General features: G+C 36.1%; 1 long non-coding RNA gene across 1 annotated transcript; it reads right to left on the bottom strand.

The window, feature by feature from the left end:
- Positions 1-4,417: 4,417 nt before the first annotated feature.
- Positions 4,418-5,089, bottom strand: LOC117907548. Its single transcript, XR_004650016.1, has 2 exons — positions 4,976-5,089; positions 4,418-4,809 (listed from the first exon to the last, which is right to left on the bottom strand). It is a non-coding gene; the product is annotated as an uncharacterized LOC117907548 (long non-coding RNA).
- Between the last annotated feature and the right edge of the window lie 2,535 nt (positions 5,090-7,624).

Here is a 7,624-nt window from a genome sequence, read left to right as displayed (position 1 = left end):
TATCAAACTAAAAACATCCCCAACATCTTTTTACAAAGCACACTAACATCAATTACCAAAGGAGAAACTCTAAAGAATTTTTAAAGGCAAACTAATATAATTTCATCAAACTTAAGCAACCTGAGGACTTTTTTTTATAGCAAACTGACATCAATTACCAAACCAAAAACATCCTAAGCATTTTTTTTAAAGCAAACCAAACACATGAACTTCCAAACGCCTAATCAATTTTATTAATAAACTAAAGCTATATATATATATATATAATCTCCAACTAAATAGATGAACCAAACTAAATTAAAATAAACTAAAACAAACGTGAATAGTAAAACATCTCATCAATTTTATTAATGAGCTAAAACTATAAAAGTATTTAAAATAAATAGATGAATTCAACTAAACTAAAACAAGATGAATTTGATCACATGGAATTTACTAAACTAAGGAACTAAAATTGTGAAGACACCTAAAGTAAACAAATGGATTAGTACTAAATTTAAAACAACACTAAAGATATGAACTTGATCACATATATTCATTAAACCAAAAAAATAAATCTATAGAACTATAGCCAAGTAAGATGAATTAAAACTAGGTCAAACAAAATTAAAAGATGAACTTTATCACTCAAAAACCATTAGATAAATAAACTAAAATAATAAAAATACCTAATCCAAAAAAAATGAACTCAAACTTCAATTATATAACTTAAAAAAAATAAAAAATAAAAAATAAAAAATAAAAAAAATGAAGCACGATCATATGAAATTAAGTAAAGAGCTAAAACTATAACTAAACAAGATAGGTTAAAACTAAACTAAGCAAAATCCTATTTTTTCAAACCAACATCATGAATCAAAATTAAATTAAGTAAAATCCAAACTTTTTGGATTAGCACAATGGATCAAAATGAAACCAAATACAATTCCAACTTTTAAGCTAAAACCGTGAATCTCAACTAAACAAAGTTTTAATTTTTCAAACTAACATGATGCTAACCTATCAATGGAGCGCCCATGGCCTGTGCGTACGTGTAAGTTGCTCAACCATAAAAATCAAACCGTGTGCTGCTATCCCTCACCCAGAAGTGCTACCCGTGGAGTCTCTATCGGTGCGTGTATGGGCTGTGCAATGGAGTTTCTGGAGACAAAAAATAAATAAATAAATAAAAATCCAAAAGTGGCTGCTGCCTCCTCCCATATGGCTGCGTGATGGCTGCCTTATTGTGTGGCCCACTTAAGGTGGCCTTGTGGGCCACTATCAGTGGAGGAAAGAAGGTGGCTATGATGCGTCAACCCTCCTCATGCAGTCCATGCGGCTGCCACTTAATAACAGAAAAGGCCGCCTAGAGAACTCCCTCACCATGCGTGATGTAACGTGTGTGTACGTCCATCTCACATAGTGCAGCTGCACCTCTTCCGAATCCCCATCTGCAGCCTACTTACGCCTTTTTATCTCTAAAATTCGTGTGAGGCCTGTATGGGTATCATAGTATCGCTCTATGAAATCTGGTAGTGGTGTTCTTAAGGATGGCGTCCTCCTCTCCTCCTTCCCGCCGCGATCTCCTTCTGGTCGTCTGTATGTCCCTTTCTTGACCTCTTTCCAAAATAGGCAGCCCCAATATGGATTCTTTATATGAACGCATGGTGAAGACTTTTCCTGCTCGTGCTGTGAGAATCCCTCCTCCCCAAATTGCAGCCGTGTGGATCTTCCCGATTAAAGATGTGAATTCCCCTTTCAAAAAGGCGTCCTTCCCAAAGAAGCCAAACTCTCCATTGATAAATCTCCCTATAAAATTCCAAAGTTACATTAATCTAAATAAAAAAACGCCTTTCAAAAAATGAGTAAAATTTATTGGATTGACAAGGAAATATATATTTCATAAAATTATTAGATAAAATAAAAGTATTTTATGAAATTATTAGATTAAATAAAAGTGTTTAAAAAATGATTAAAAAAATAAAAAAAGAAACTAAACAAAGTAATAAGCAAAAAGGCTAAACAGATGATAATAAAAAAGGAAAGTGATGCAAGCTAGTCAAAAAAGTGAGTCATGTAAACCACGCAAAGAAAAACTTGGAACCTAAAAGGTGTCCTGGGTTGAGCTAAGTAAACCTACGTAGACCAAGGTGTACCTAGGTGGGCCAAGGTGTACCTAGGTGGGCCAAGGTGTACCTAAGTGGGCTAGGTGTGCCTAGTTGAGCTAGGTGTGCATATATGGGCCTAAGTGAACTTAAGTGGGCCTAGATGAATCTAAGTGGGCCTAAGTGGTGCCTAAATGGACTTAAGGGTGTCTAAATGGGCCTAGGGTGATACCTAATAGATCGAACTTGACTAAATTGGCTCTAGTGTGCTCTAGATGGGTTTAGGGCCTAGAGTGGTGCCTAAATGGGTCAAGGGCCTAGGCTGGTGCCTAAATGAGACAAGGGCCTAAGGTGGTGCCTAAATAGGCTTGAGTGTGCCTACATGGGCCTAAGGTGTGTCTAGATGGGCTTAATGTGGCACCTAATGGGTCAAGTGTACCTAAATAAGTCTATGTGAGTCTAAATGAACCTAGGGTGATGCCCAAATGGGCCTATGAAGTGCCGAAGTGATATAGGATGATTATAAAAGTGTTTGAATGACCTAAGGTGATCAGAAAGGTGTCTAAGTGACCTAAGGTGATTAGAAAGTTGTCTAAGTGTCCTAGAAGGATCAGAAAGGTGCCAAGTGACCTAAGGTGATCGGAAAAGTGCCTAAGTGACCTAAGGTGATAAAAAAAAAAAAAAAAAAAGGTACCTAAGTAACTTAGGGTGTATCTAAGTGTCTTAAAAGTGAACCTAAATATGCCTAAGCAAACTGTCTTAAAGGTACACCTAAAAGAGTCATCCTGAAAATAGAAAAAAAAATAAAATCTTAAATCTAACTCAAGGTTGTCAATGGTCACAATGGGCAGCCAGATAAATCCCTCAACCAGAGCCTCCAAGATAGCTAAAAAAAATAAATTGTGTGGGTAGCAATGAATCATCAAGGTATTGTTATAGAGTACTGAAAGAACATCTAATATAGGACATGTGCTAAGAAGACAAAATTGAAGGTCTATAATAAGAATATAAACTTTGAGAAATTCCAAGAAAAAATAATATGTGTTGGGGAACCTCCCGAATTTGTTTTCAAATACAACTATTCACCCCTACCCGCATCCCTCATTAATTTAAGTGTAGTTCATAATTGAGATTCATCCTTAGCGACTATAGGTGTGTTGAAGGTGTGATCCAAATTGCTAGCAAATTATATAACAGTTTTTTTATTTCAAAACCAATGTAAAAACCCAAGAAATTGGTAAAGTTCAATTAAAAAATGCTTGGAATAAATTATCAACCAAGCTAACTAACTAAACTAGATTATTAACATAAGATATTGTATTATTTTTAAAAAAATAAAAAACATTAATTGTACCCATTATTGAAAATTTGTATTATATATAAAAATGTTCAATGATATTTTAACAAAAATTATATTGATATTGATATGACATGAACTAGGTAATTGATATTGAGTAGTTGAACCGTGTTAACACAAAAGAGATTGACTAACCTATAAATTAAAATTATATCTGATTTTAATCCGATCACATTTTGTATAAATTAAATTAATTATAATTAACTATTTGAATATAATTATATGACATAAATATAATTTGATGTTTTTTGGTGTGAAGTAATATATATATTGTTAGGAGAAAAGTGGTTATGAAAATGATGGCACAAGTAATTAAATTGTACATAGAAGAGATAGACAAATTAATGAAAGAAAGGCTGCTACGGCGCGCGTCATTTATCTCTAACGACTTCTTTCACAAGAACTGGCCACTCGTTGAAATATTGGATTCCATTTACTGATCAGTCACCCATTTATGCAGCTTCTGTGTGCACAACACTTTCTTTGAGTCTATTCTATGTAGAACAAGCAATTCTATGCTTGCAGTGCTATGGAAACTCAAGTGATAAAGGATCAAATAAGGAATATTCCAATGACAAAAGGAATGTAATGTAATTCTATCATCATTGATTCTGCAAACAACTGCGCGTGCAGCCATATGCACAGAGGCCACGGAGCATTATTAATACAAGATTGATGGTGCCAATAATTTTGTAAGTCATCAGTAATGACTAATGAGAAGGTTATTAATCTGTCTTCATATCCCCTTTGATCTACATGTATGCATGCATGCACTAAGGCCAATTCGATCACCCTCTCCTTTTCACTACTCAAAGAAGTGACAGCAGATGCCGGTATTCGGATAATTTTTTGGTTGCAAAAACAGGTTCAGAATATTTTTTTCCTTTCTTCTTTTTTCAGGCTTGAACCTAGATCTATTCTCTAGCATTTCTATATTGCATAATACCCATACAGAAACTCAGTACTCTGAATTAGATGACATCCAACACAAGGAGATTAATGTATAAAGCCAGAAATGAAATACATCTCTTTTAAGATACTCATCAATCTTATACATCCCAATACTAACATCATCCAGATGTATTATTTTGTTGATAATTCCGCCTTACATATTGCTTCACAATACTAAATATATTCTGACCCCACGATTCAAGCATCAAGCATAAGCATAACTCACAGTCACCCTTAATTATCTGTAGACATCATCAGATAGCATCTTAGCTAATCTCTTATTCAGGTAGCAAATTTTATTTGAATTTCTACATGACTATGGTTATGGAGGAGGGTATTGGTATCCTGCCCTTCCTACGGGATAGCCAATTGGATGATCATGGTAGTCGTCATTTGGTACGCCTAGAACCCTTCGTCCTGCAACATATCAAGGTAGACATTTGTCTTAAATATTAGTCACCATTTTCTCTCTTATATGTATAAAGAGGATAATAAGACTAAATATATGGAGATGTCATCACTGGCATGTTTATGAGAAACATATATAAAATACATGTGTGGGAAGTCCTCTAAATATACTGACCAAATTTAAGTTGTGTTGTTGCAGTAGCGACCTCAGAGGACATGAGAAGGATGATTCCTACGAAAAGGGCCATCAACATGACTTGAGAGCTCTTAAGGAAAGCCATTTTCACCATGCCAATTGCAACTACAGAGGACGATGATATATAGCACTTTCTTGCTCGAATATTTATAAGCTAACCAAGAGAAAAGAAAAATCTACATGGGCCGTGTAATTAACGTTAAACCCAAAATGATTTCTTAATAATATTTACCTAAATTAAAACTTTGTGTAATTTATTTTTAGAATTGAGAAAGATAAGTTCCAATTCTAAAATAAAACGAAGGAAGAATTGGAGTGGAGATTTGGAAATGATTTTCATCTTCAACATGGTAAGAATCTTATGCATTTGACAAAGGGCAGCTGCGTGTGGAAATGAAAGACCACAACATCGTGTGAAAATGAAAGACCAGAACTCCGTGTGGAAAGGGCGGTTTGGTTGTTAAGGTCCGCTAAAGGAGCTGTCCTTTCTTGACTTAAATTAAGAGACAAACAAGCTTATAAATGTCTTGAAAATGATGGAGGGAATGGAGTGTAGGACTCCTATATCTATGAAACACATTCAGGAAGCTTAGTCAAGTGAGTACTGCACCTCTCTTTCATCTCCACTTCTTGTAAGTTGTAGGTTGTGGGAGATTCACGGAAACTATCACCTAAAGAAACAAACAAGCTGTTAAGGTCCGCTGAAGGAGTTGTCCTTTCTTGACTTAAATAAAGAGACAAACAAGCTTAGAAATGTGTTTGAAAATGATGGATGGAGAGCATGCATGGCGGCCTAGCCAGTTGTTAGAATCTCATGAGAAGAAAAGGCCAAGGAAAAGGAAGGATGTTTAGATGACTTGTTTATAGAGAAGGGAGTGTAGGACCCCTATATCTATGAAACACATTCAGGAATCTTAGTCAAGTGAGTATTGCACTTCTCTTTCATCTCCACTTCTTGTAAGTTGCAGGTTGTGGGAGATTCATGGAAACTATCACCTAAAGAAACAAACAAGCTGTTAAGGTCCGCTGATGGAGCTGTCCTTTCTTAACTTAAATAAAGAGACAAACAAGCTTAGAAATGTGTTTGAAAATGATGGATGGAGAGCATGCATGGCGGCCTAGCCAGTTGTTAGAATCTCATGAGAAGAAAAAGCCAAGGAAAAGGAAGGATGTTTAGATGACTTGTTTATAGAGAAGGGAGTGTAGGACCCCTATATCTATGAAACACATTCAGGAATCTTAGTCAAGTGAGTATTGCACCTCTCTTTCATCTCCACTTCTTGTGAGTTGCAGGTTGTGGGAGATTCACGGAAACTATCACCTAAAGAAACAAACAACCTGTTAAGGTCCACTGAAGGAGTTGTCCTTTCTTGACTTAAATTAAGAGACAAACAAGCTTAGAAATGTCTTTGAAAAAGATGGATGGAGAGCATGCATGGTGGCCTAGCCAGTTGTAAGAATCTGATAAGAGGAAAAGGCAAAGGAAGAGGAAGGATGTTTAGATGATTTGTTTGTAGAAAATGGAGTGTAGGACCCCTATATCTATGAAACACATTCAGGAAGCTTAGTCAAGTGAGTACTGCACCTCTCTTTCATCTCCACTTCTTGTAAGTTGCAGGTTGTGGGTGATTCATGGAAACTATCACCTAAAGAAACAAACAAGCTGTTAAGGTCCGCTGATGGAGCTGTCCTTTCTTAACTTAAATAAAGAGACAAACAAGCTTAGAAATGTGTTTGAAAATGATGGATGGAGAGCATGCATGGCGGCCTAGCTAGTTGTTAGAATCTCATGAGAATAAAAAGCCAAGGAAAAGGAAGGATGTTTAGATGACTTGTTTATAGAGAAGGGAGTGTAGGACCCCTATATCTATGAAACACATTCAGGAATCTTAGTCAAGTGAGTATTGCACCTCTCTTTCATCTCCACTTCTTGTGAGTTGCAAGTTGTGGGAGATTCACGGAAACTATCACCTAAAGAAACAAACAACCTGTTAAGGTCCGCTGAAGGAGTTGTCCTTTCTTGACTTAAATTAAGAGACAAACAAGCTTAGAAATGTCTTTGAAAATGATGGATGGAGAGCATGCATGGTGGCCTAGCCAGTTGTAAGAATCTCATGAGAGGAAAAGGCCAAGGAAGAGGAAGGATGTTTAGATGATTTGTTTGTAGAAAATGGAGTGTAGGACCCCTATATCTATGAAACACATTCAGGAAGCTTAGTCAAATGAGTACTGCACCTCTCTTTCATCTCCACTTCTTGTAAGTTGCAGGTTGTGGGAGATTCATGGAAACTATCACCTAAAGAAACAAACAAGCTGTTAAGGTCCGCTGATGGAGCTGTCCTTTCTTAACTTAAATAAATAGAGAAACAAGCTTAGAAATGTGTTTGAAAATGATGGATGGAGAGCATGCATGGTGGCCTAGCTAGTTGTTAGAATCTCATGAGAAGAAAAAGCTAAGGAAAAGGAACGATGTTTAGATGACTTGTTTATAGAGAAGGGAGTGTAGGACCCCTATATCTATGAAACACATTCAGGAATCTTAGTCAAATGAGTATTGCACCTCTCTTTCATCTCCACTTCTTGTGAGTTGCAAGTTGTGGGAGATTCACGGAAACTATCACCTAAAGA

The sequence above is a fragment of the Vitis riparia genome, chromosome 18, assembly GCF_004353265.1.
Source record: "Vitis riparia cultivar Riparia Gloire de Montpellier isolate 1030 chromosome 18, EGFV_Vit.rip_1.0, whole genome shotgun sequence".
Lineage (NCBI taxonomy): Eukaryota > Viridiplantae > Streptophyta > Magnoliopsida > Vitales > Vitaceae > Vitis > Vitis riparia.
Note: the sequence above shows the minus strand (reverse complement) of the source record. Positions and strands in the feature narration are given on the sequence as shown.